The sequence below is a fragment of the Myotis davidii genome, unplaced genomic scaffold (genome assembly GCF_000327345.1).
Source record: "Myotis davidii unplaced genomic scaffold, ASM32734v1 scaffold217, whole genome shotgun sequence".
NCBI classification, from domain to species: Eukaryota; Metazoa; Chordata; class Mammalia; order Chiroptera; family Vespertilionidae; genus Myotis; species Myotis davidii.
This window is the reverse complement of record NW_006290034.1, coordinates 8,165,536-8,175,984: the sequence shown is the minus strand read 5'-3', so window position 1 is coordinate 8,175,984 and position 10,449 is coordinate 8,165,536. Positions and strand designations below refer to the sequence as shown.

The 10,449-nt window shown below is 52.0% G+C and overlaps 1 long non-coding RNA gene across 1 annotated transcript in view; it reads left to right on the top strand.

The window, feature by feature from the left end:
• Positions 1 to 10,449, top strand: part of LOC107182984 — a 16,608-nt gene that overhangs the window by 5,608 nt on the left and 551 nt on the right. The window contains exon 3 of the long non-coding RNA XR_001513762.1: positions 5,710 to 5,717. This is a non-coding gene — a long non-coding RNA (uncharacterized LOC107182984). The remainder of the gene's footprint in view (positions 1 to 5,709; positions 5,718 to 10,449) is intronic.

Here is a 10,449-nt window from a genome sequence, read left to right as displayed (position 1 = left end):
GAAGCGCTGAGCCAGCCCCGCACGGGCGCCCGCGAGGGTCGATCCAAGGAGGAGCCGATGGAACCGACCTCCCTCCGTGGACAGAGACGCGGCACCGGGAAGAGGTTTTAATTAAAACACCGAAGCGCGTGTGCCTTATAGAGCGCATCAGGGATAAAATATTAAAAGGGCAAACACTCTCTTCCAGGAGAACGCGTTTTCCGCCGGTGTTTTATTGGAGCAATAACCCGACTCAATCAGGGTCGCGCCGCGCCCGGGGAAGCGAGGAAAGAAGAGGCAGAAGTCCCAACAACAGGCCCCTCCAGTCAGCACCGACCAACGCGCCCGTTCCACGTCCCCGCGAGTCTTTAACCCTCGTGAGGCCCTCACGGCCACCTCACCCTGGAGACCGAGGCTCAGAGAGGTCTGCCCGAGGTCATGCCGCCAGTGAGCCGCGGAGACGGAGCTTAAGCCAGGGCCACGGATTACCAAGCACAGCCTTTCCTTTTTAACTCTTTTCACCTTTAATCCTCCCCTCCCCCCCGCCCCCCAGGTAACACATGTGCTTAGTCTGAAAGATCAAAATGTCAACCAGGCTCATAACAGAAACCCAGACATCTTCATCCCAGGCCAGTGACAGGTGGCACCGGTCAGGGTCCCCGGAGAGGAAGCCTCCCCAAGGACACGGCCTGGCCTGGCCCCGGAGCCGCGGGGGTGGGGTTAGGAGGGCGCTGGGCTCTGGGTTCACCGGCTCTCACACAAACCCCCTTTTCGGCAGAGGCGACAGCCATTAAGAGTTTGACCCGGTGCCTCCACCGAGGGAACCTGACTGGCTCACCTCCCAGAGAGAGTGAATCCCCCCACCTGCTGGGGGGTGCGGGAAGGGGGGAGTAAGGATGTGGATCTTTTCGGAGAAGGGGGTGGGTCTCAGTGCTTCTAGCCATCCCTCCCCCTGTCCTCGTCTGGCCCTGACACCCGGTGCCCCCACCTCCCGAGTCTTTCTCGGGCCTGCAGTCCAGACAGACCTGCTTCCCCCACCTCCTCCTCTCTGCTTCCTTCCAGTGACTTCTGGTCCATCTGCTCAGTGTCTCAATGTTGTAGACATTTAGTATCTGCCGAATTCCCTCCCGTTCTCTGGGTTCTTGTAGGTGTAGAAAACCCCTTTAAATGCGACCAGCTTAGTGGCCTTGGTAGGAAGCAGCATTGAAAACACGGGTTCTAGCTGTTCTGTTTAACTAGGAGTTCCCCCAAGCAGCCACTCTTGACTCCTGGGCTGACGGAGCTGGTGGGGAGACCCGCTGGTGGGGAGACCCCTGGTGTTGCGCCTGCGCACCTGCTCCCCGGCCAGCCCACCCCGCTTTGTGCCCGGGACATGCGAGGCGCTGCATTAGCTGCTCTCCCAGCGATGTTCTTTGTGGCCCTCTCCCTGGAAAGGTTCTCAAAGTCAGGTTTTAAGCACCAGGTAGAACACCCTTAGCAGAATAGGAGTCACGTGGCCACGATGGCTGTCAATTAAACCCCTTGCCCTTTACTCCATGGCCAGCTGGCTTGGCTGATCAAATGCGTGATTAAGCAGCTGAGGTGGCTGGTCCACTGTGAATGGCCAGCAGTCAGCTCTCTGGGACCTCGTGGCTTTCCTTGTGTGGCCCCTCCTGCGACCAGCAGTGACGGACAGTGGCCGCAGGCATCCCATGCCCCAAGGAGGTCATCGGCCTCATCAGCCCTGTAATGACTGCAGTTGGACAGTCCTTTACTGCGGGCACCAGGCACTGGAGAAAGGATGGTTTCCCGGCGCTAGCCTTTGGGGTCCCCTCTAGCGAGCGATGCCTGTTACAGGATCAGAATGAACTCTCGGCTGCTGTGTTGGAAGAGGCTGGACTTTCACGGGGCCCTGTGGCAGGTGTGTCACGGGGGCCCTACAGGATGTGTGTCACAGGGGCCTGCGGCATGCAGCCCAGGTCCATTGCAAAGGAATATTCCTGGGAAAGATGAATAAAGAGCGTCCTCAAAGAAGTGGGCTGCACCTCGGTCACGTGGGACATTATAAAAGGAAGACAACACACTCCCAGGCCCTCAGCTGGTAAACAGATAAACACCGTGTGTTGTACCTGAGTCACAGATCGCTCATCAGCAGTAAGAGAGAACTACCACCGAGGCCTGCACCAGCATGGGCGCACCTCAAAAGCTTCGTGCGGAGTTGAAGCAGCCAGAACAGACCCCAAGGCACGAGTCCATTCAGATGAAATTTCTACAAAGGACACACCTGGGGCCAGGGGTGGGCGTGGGCATTGACCGCACCTGGCATGGTGTTTCGGTTTGGAGCAATGGGCTTGTTCTGAACTGGACTGTGGTGGTGGTTGTGCAACTATAGAGACTCACTAAGGATCATCGCTGCACGCGTGCCCTGGGGAACTGTACGCCCTATCAGTGATCGCTCACGAAGCTGCTCAGTGCAGGGGGGGTGGGGGGGGGAAGGAGGCAGACAAGACATTGACAGAAAAACTCTTTTCCCAACTCGGGGAATGGCTGGGGAGGAACAGCCGGGCCCCACCGCTCTCTGTCTCCCCTCTGCTCCTTCACCAGCAGCAGTGTTAACATGTATTAGTTCACACAAACACTCCATCCATGCTGTTGTTCCGGCCTCCGGTCCAGTTTAAGAACCCATTGTGGCCCTCGAGTCAAAAAGTCTGCCCACCCCTGCTCTAGAGCGAGCATCAGATTTAACATCCTTTTCCTTTAACCACTCGCCTCCCTGCCCTGGGAGGGGAGGGAGCGGCCCCGCAGCCCCCTGCTAAGGACAGTGACACCAGCACCGCGAAGCTCCCAGGCTGCCTCCCCTTGTGCAGTCCCCCAGCTCCCCACGCCCAGCAGCCGTCAGCTCCCTTTGTAGCCGTTACTTTAGTCATCCGGCACAGAGCACAGACAGAACCATCAGTGTGAGCATTCAACTTACACGTCAGCTCCGGCCTCGGAAGACCTTGCTCCTTGCTCGACGGTCCTGAAGGGGCAGCTCAGGAGGAGGACACGAGGCCCGGCAGGGGCGGTCGGCCTGAGTCAGTGGCCCTGTGACCAGTTGCTGCGGTGAGTGGCCGGCCAGCGGGCCCAGGCCCAGGTCCATGAAAGCCCCACCGCAGAGCAAGTCGGACCCACCAGGCGGGAGAGGAGGGCGGAAGGGAAGGAGGAGAGGGACAGGAAACAGCCGCAGGAGGGAGCCCACACCTGTCTGCACTTGCTTACACGTCGCAGCAAGTTTCCACGTTTTCCCACTTAACCCTCACGAGCTCCCGGCCGGATTGCGGGTAAAATCCCCGGGAAGCTGAGGGGAAGAGGCGAGATCACAGTGACAGAGCGGGGAACCCAAAGTCAGTCCTTTTGACTCAAGTTAATTACATATCCTATCCTGTCCTGTACTCTACGTAGTATATATTACACTATAGACATGGCATACGTGCCATGTGTTATACTCTGTGATATATATACTATAAATGTACCTACGTAGTATATTACATATTGATATAGACTATATACTATATATGTATATTTATGTCTGTGTATTTACATGTATGTGGTATATGTGTGTATGTGTATGTATAGATGCATATCTATCTATACTGGATTGGGCAAAAGTGGGTTTACAATTGTGAGTACACAAGACACAGTTTTTTTGTATTGTTATTAATATTGCATTATTTTCCATAGGAACAACTTTTGCCCCACCCTGTATCTATCTATCTATCTATCTATCTATCATCATCTATCACCCAGCTGTAGGTATATATTCACTACGAAGTACCAATTGTGCGTTAGGCCTTGTTTTGAACCCCTTACCTTACGTCCTCATCACAACCCGGGAAGCTGGTGCTTTTTAACAGACGGGGAAAGTGAGGCACAGAGACTCCCTTCCTGAGGTCACATGGTGCCCAGATGGCAGAGCTGGGGCTGGAACCCACACTGTCCGTCCGTCCGCGTGGTTTTCCAGACGCCACTCTGCCTGCCTCCAGGCCGGCCACAGGGTGAGTTCGGGGTTTGCTCTCAGGGCCCAGCCTGTGGTGCCTGCCCGGCCTTCATGGGCAAGGACCTCCCTCATGCTCTCCAGGCATCTTTCCTCCCCCCACCTCCCAGACGCCTAGTGCGTCCCCTCACTCCCAGGCCTGGCTTCCACCTCCCCTGCTGCCGACCTCATCGCACCGTCCCAGGAGGAACTGGAAAATGTGGGTTCTATGGGCCTATGGATTTTTGAAGGTATACGTTGATTGATTGCCTTCTCTGGGTGTTGGAAATGGTCTTCCAAAAAACTTAATGATATAGTTACATGGAACCCTTCCAACTAAAGAATGTGCTATAATACAAAGAAATTGGCTGCCTATTTGTTTCATTACAAAGTGACAGCGAATCAGGTCTGAGTAAATATTTATGATTTCTCTTGAAATGTGACAGCCTCACGACATGGTAATTAATTTTACTGTAGGCTGAATTCAGAATGACTTTGGTAATATGTGAGGAGGTGTGGGAAATGTTTACAGGGCTTTCAAAGACGAGCCCCAGGCTTAAATGGGACCTAAATCAGACAACCGAGGAAAAATAAAATTGCAATTCTCACTTTGCAGACAGGACTTCTGGAAGAAGGCGTTTTCGAGATGGATACTCATTGCAGAGAATCGGCACACATCCTATATTTCATGTGCGGTTAGACTCGACGGAAGCTTCAAATACACTTACTTTTCAAGACGTGCGCGCCCTGAGCCATGATTTAAAAAAAAAAAAGGCTAAGTTTAGAAACCTGCGTTGCTTCAGGGCAAAAGCTGCGAGAACACACACACATCTCACGAGTCTCTCCAGGAGGATAAAAGGGGAGGTCTCAGCCCAGGCCTCCGTTTTCGGCGCTTCTGTCTCTCACCCTCACTTTTAAGCCATCAGCAGGTCCCGCACTTTCTACCTTCAGAAGATCTCCAGAATCTGGTACCTTCTCACCGGCTCCACTTCACCACACGGTCCAAACCCCACTAGCTCTCGCCTGGGTCACTGAAACGCCCCTCCCTGACCTCCTTGCTTTCCATGGTCCCTCCTCCCCAGGAGGCTGTGACTGACAGGGCAGCAGCAGGATGGGGTAGAACATGGATGAGTTCAGGTCACTCCACTCCCCTGGCTTCCTGTCTCAGACTGAAGTACAGAGCCTACAGCCCTTGCCCGATCCAGCTCGGACGTGGCCTCCTGCTCATGGCCCCCTGCCCCCTCCTCCGGTCACAAGCTCCTCCCACCTCCGGTCGCTGCACCTGTTCCCTCGGTCCACAGCCGGTCCTCCCCTCCTGGCCGCACCCTCTCCCTCAGGTGTGTATGCACGTGTTGCCTTCTCAGGGAAACCTCGCCTGCCCACCCTTTTAACATGTGCAACCCACCCCCATCCCGCCAAACTCTCTGTCCCTCTTGACTGCTACACTTTTTAATTAGCATTTGTCACCCTCGGACACCACCTATTTTACAAATTTTATTTAGAATGTAAGCTCCGCAAGGTCAGGGGTCGATGCTTGTTTCCTTATTGCTGGGTACCCAGCACCTACAATAACGGCAGGTCCCTATTATATTATTTTTTGGATGGATGGACGGAAAGGGATTTTCATCTCTGCTCTGTGAGGGGCAGGGTTTCTGAGAGAGGGGCCAAACTCAGTGGATGTTCTAGAAAGGACAGCTGAAGGCGGGTGGAGAAACTGGGAGGAGCCTCGGTGAATAAAGGGCTGCTGGTCAGACTATTTCTATGGAATGGAATGGATGTAGTAGCTCCAGGTGAACTAGGAAGGGTGCTGTAACGCTGACCTCAGAAACGGGGGTGCAAGGGTGGAGGGAACAGACTGATGGGTACAGAGCCAAGCCCTGGCCCAAAGCCTTCCTCACCCCGCAGAGTGGCCACGGGGCCGGGACTTCTGATTTTCTCCGGGGATTCGTTTCTGCAATGGACACTGGGAGTTCAAAACCACAAATTAACGTAGCGTTTTGCAGTTGACAAAGTCCTGTTGAAAAATATAATGAAATTGCTCTCACTGATGGAGCAATTATCTTCTGCAGTAAAATGTATATTTACTGAGCAATTACCCTGACCAAGTGCTTTCCTTATAGCATCTCGGTGGGTCCTCAGAGGTTATTATTATGATCCCAAGAGTGTGTTCATTCAGCGTTTATTGGCACCTGCTCTGCCAGGCGCCATGCTAGGCACTGTGGCCGCAGAGCCGTGTGGGCCCTGCCTCAGGGACCGACAATCTGGCCAAGGAGACGAACACACACACATCCCTGGTGCGGCCCATGGTGACCATGTCACGGAGTGACACACACACACACACAGCTTGATGGTTGTACCTTTCTTCAGTCATCTGCTTTCAGAGTATTATAACTCGTTGTGCTACTTGGGAGGATGTACAGATGGTATTATTTCGTGTGTATGTGGTTTTTTTTTTAATTTTTAAAATCCTCACCTGAAGATATGTATTTTTATTGACTTTAGAGAGAGGAAGGGAGAGCAACAGAGAGAGAGAAAGAGAGAGAGAGAGAAACATTGATCAGCTGCCTCCCACACACACCCCAACTGGCTATTAAGCCTGCAACCTAGGTATGTGCCCTGACCAAGAATTGAACCCACAACCTTTTGGTTCCGGGATGACACTCCGACCAACTGAGCCACACAGGCCAGGGCAGTATTACCTCATTTCATCTAAAAGCACAGAAGCTAGGGGAATGGCTTAGAAGAACCCTGCCAAGCAGAGCGTGTTGAAGGTAACACTAACACAAATCCAAGAGAACAGCAAGAAAACGGCACCGTCCCTCCTGAAATATGCTCATTATCAGAAACGCCGTCCTATGAGGTTGGAAACAACGGCCATCTAATCAGACCAGACAAGCAGTGGGCAAAATCAAATTTAGAAATTGTCGAGTGCCTTTATCTCCACTGGCATTTAGGACAGACCTCACGCCGTGGCTATCAAGCCTGGCGATATTAATTAATGCTAGAGGGGCATTTATCTATAATTTATAAGTGAAGAAATGTATTTATATCGGGGACGTGTCTAGAAATGTTTACTGCTAGGGTTGTGTGATTGATGACACTGGATGGCCATTGTATTAGGGAACTAGATCCGCTTTTCACAAGTCCTGGCCCTTTAAGATCATGTTCTCCATCATTTGGGCAGAACCTAAAGGTAGGTCTGGGCAGCCCTGGGACCAAGGGTTTGTTGCTTATTTACTTCCAAGGATCATTCCTTAAACAATTCCATCTGCATGCGGGGGGCCCCTGCAGAATACGCCTGTGTGCCGCGAGCCTGCGGAAAACCAATTCCGTCTTTTATAACCGATAACCATTTTAGACTGCACTGTAATAAGAAATACTGAAGTGTAGTTTTATATCATCTTTCCTCCACCCTGTAAAATTTAATTTATATTTTTAAGCCTCCCGACTCCTCTATGTATTGTTTTTGTTTGTGTCTTTTCTTAGTCTGATAATGATTTTTCTTTCCGGGGAAGAAAATTTGCATAACTGTGCCACATGTGAGACTGTCGCTTGGTGAGTCACGGTCACAAAAGCTTCCTTTAGAGCATGTGACCTAAGCTCTGCTTCAGCCACATTCTTTCAGCTGCGACACCCCGAGCTCAGAGGCTCCCCGTGGCCTGGCCCCTGCCCTTCTACGGCCAAGGCCAAGGGGCTGGGCACCTCCTCAGGACTGAGGGGCCTCACCCTGAGAACAGACCTCTGTGGACAGGGCAAGAGGCCGCCCTCTGAGCCTCCCCCGGGCCTTGTGAAGAGGTACTGCCTCGTGCTCAGCCTCGTTGTGTGTCAGTTTTCTCATCTGTAAAATGGGCATAAGAGTGCCTACTGCGTGCCCTTGTGAAAGATGAAAGGAGAATCCATTTATTCTAGATAACGCACTAGATAACATACTGTGTATATTCTAGCTCTGTACACAGTAAGTTTTCAAAAAACATGAGCCCCTGTTATGTATTATGTATCCAGACTCAGACTCCCACTGAGTAGTTGGGAGCTTCATGATTGAAATAAAATTTGACTATAAATAAACCTCTTAGGGGGACGACCATCCTCACCCCCCAAAAGAACAGGGTAACAGGATCGCATACTATTTCTCCCATTGAAAACAACCTGAATACAGTTTACAGTAGTGATCTCTGGGAGCCGTGGACGAGGACTCAAACACCAGCTCTACCACTTACGCGGACTTGGGTGAGTCCCGGCCTCTGTGGGCCTCATCGGTGAGCGGGGTTTCCCAGCAATGCTGCGCTGTGAGGACAGGACGTGAGCCTGGCATCCGAGTGCCTGGCACTCAGCGCATCGCAATACAGTGTCTCTCTCCTCTCTCCAGAGCCACCGCGTAAACCAGCCATAACTGCGTAGGCTATGAGAAACTAGGATGACGCCTGTGCACGGTCTGAGGCCCACTGCGATATTGTGATATAATGAAAAATATATATTTGGTTTTTGCCCCCGGTAAAGTGCTTCCCTGAGCTCTGTGAGCCCTGACAGTGAGCGAATGATCCAACCAAAGAAGGGGTTTGGGGGCTCCTGATGTGTAGCCACGCTGGGCAGAAGGGCGGGGCACCTGGGCGCCCACTGCTGGCAACGGGCATCGGAAGTGGGGACAGTCTGGTGGGACTGAGCCCTCACCCTGCGGGGTCTGCACTGACTCTGGGGAGTTAGTGTCAGAACTGAACCAAGTTCCCCCAGTTGGTAGCTGCTGAGAACTGGGGCGTTCTTGGTGTGGAAAACCCCCATTCAGGGTCCAGCTGCTGTGAGTGGAGAAGGTTTTCATGGGAATCGTCAATCACCTGTGGTCAGTGATAGAAGAGTAAACACTTCCTGAACCCCTACTATGTGCCATGCACTGGCGAGGCATTTTGTAATTTCATGGATGGTTGAAGACAGTGTGAAGCACATAACTGGCTTGGCTATTCCTCTCTTTTAATAACACAACTTTATGGCTGATGGAACTGAAGTTGAGAATTTCAGAACTTGTCCCAAGTCAGTCTGACTACTAAGTCCACGCGGTTGCTACCTCCCGCTTCCCGGCACCACCCCCGATCTCCCGACCAGTAGACACCATATCTCTACAGGAAAACACCCGCATTCTCCTCTGATTCCAGGTGCTGGTAACTAAGCCAGAACCTGCATGACCAAGTGGAGTGTGGAACTCTTACACCAGCCCGCCCGGGACACCTGGTGTCACAGCAGAGCCCTGGGGGCCTTGGCTAAAACCACTATGCTGTCAGTTCCCTCAGCCCCCAATTACTGTGACTTCCCAGGCATCTTCACCCACACAAAGCTTCTATTACCAGCCCCGTCGGGTCCATTTCAACCTCTCGGGGTGGAATTTGGGGTCCACTCTCCCACTCGGGCACAGGATCTCGCCTCAGGCCCTGAGGCAGCAGTTCTGGAGGATTTCATGGATGAGAGTCAGCTGGCAGTCCAAGGCAGGCTCGTCAAGAGAAAGGATGGAGGGAAGCCTCTGTAAGGACCGCTGGCTATTAAATTTGACCACCATCTGAAATCAATACCCCCGCAAGTTAATTCCAGGCTGCCTGGATCAGTGACAGTCAACTATAATTCACGTCACCCAGGGGCCACGGGGAGGTGCGGGGAAGCGGGGTGGGGGAGGTGATGGGCTCAGGGCCACGCCAGGACTCAGCTAGATCATTTCCACTCTCCTGGGATCCTGCAGGATGGAATTCCCAGGAGGTTTCCTTGAAAAAACAAAAATACCCCTTTTCTTCCAATTTAAATATAATGCCTGCATATTATTATGATGGTTTTAAAATCAGACCATATGAAAAGGTTTAAAGAAGAAATGAAAAACCCACCATTAACACTGCACTGGGTACCATTCAGGCATTTTTCTGTTCATATGCTTCTAGTGCCCCCTCCCCCCTCTCCGCCCCGAATTGTTTTAAAAAACCGCATTCTGTGATTTTATTTGATCACTTCTAATATAGCATAAACATCTTTCCAAAAGAATATAGATCCAAGTTGCTCGTTCAATGGATTTATGATATCCACTACAGAGATGCACCATAATTTGCTTCGCTAGTCCTCTCTTTCAAATGATTTCCAATTTGCCACGATTATCAACAAAGCTGCAGCCAACACCTGGCGCTTTTTGTTAAGTATTCTCATCCCGCGGTCGTTAACCCTGAACCCGAAAGCCCACAAGACCCAGGAAACACAGTCTCACCTATGTGCGCCCCCCCGGAGAAATGACGGCCAAAACATTCATTCATTTATTCACTCAACAAATATTTACTGGGTGAGGGTGATGGTGCAGACACACGCCTGTTCTCCGTGGATATGCAGGGAATGAAACAGACAAAGCCTCTGCCCTTGAGAAGCGCACCCTAGCCAGGGTGCGGCGGGAGGGGAACTGATGAACAAAATAAATAACAGTGTGTTAGAAGGTGGCGAGTGCTAAAGAGAAAAACAAGGCA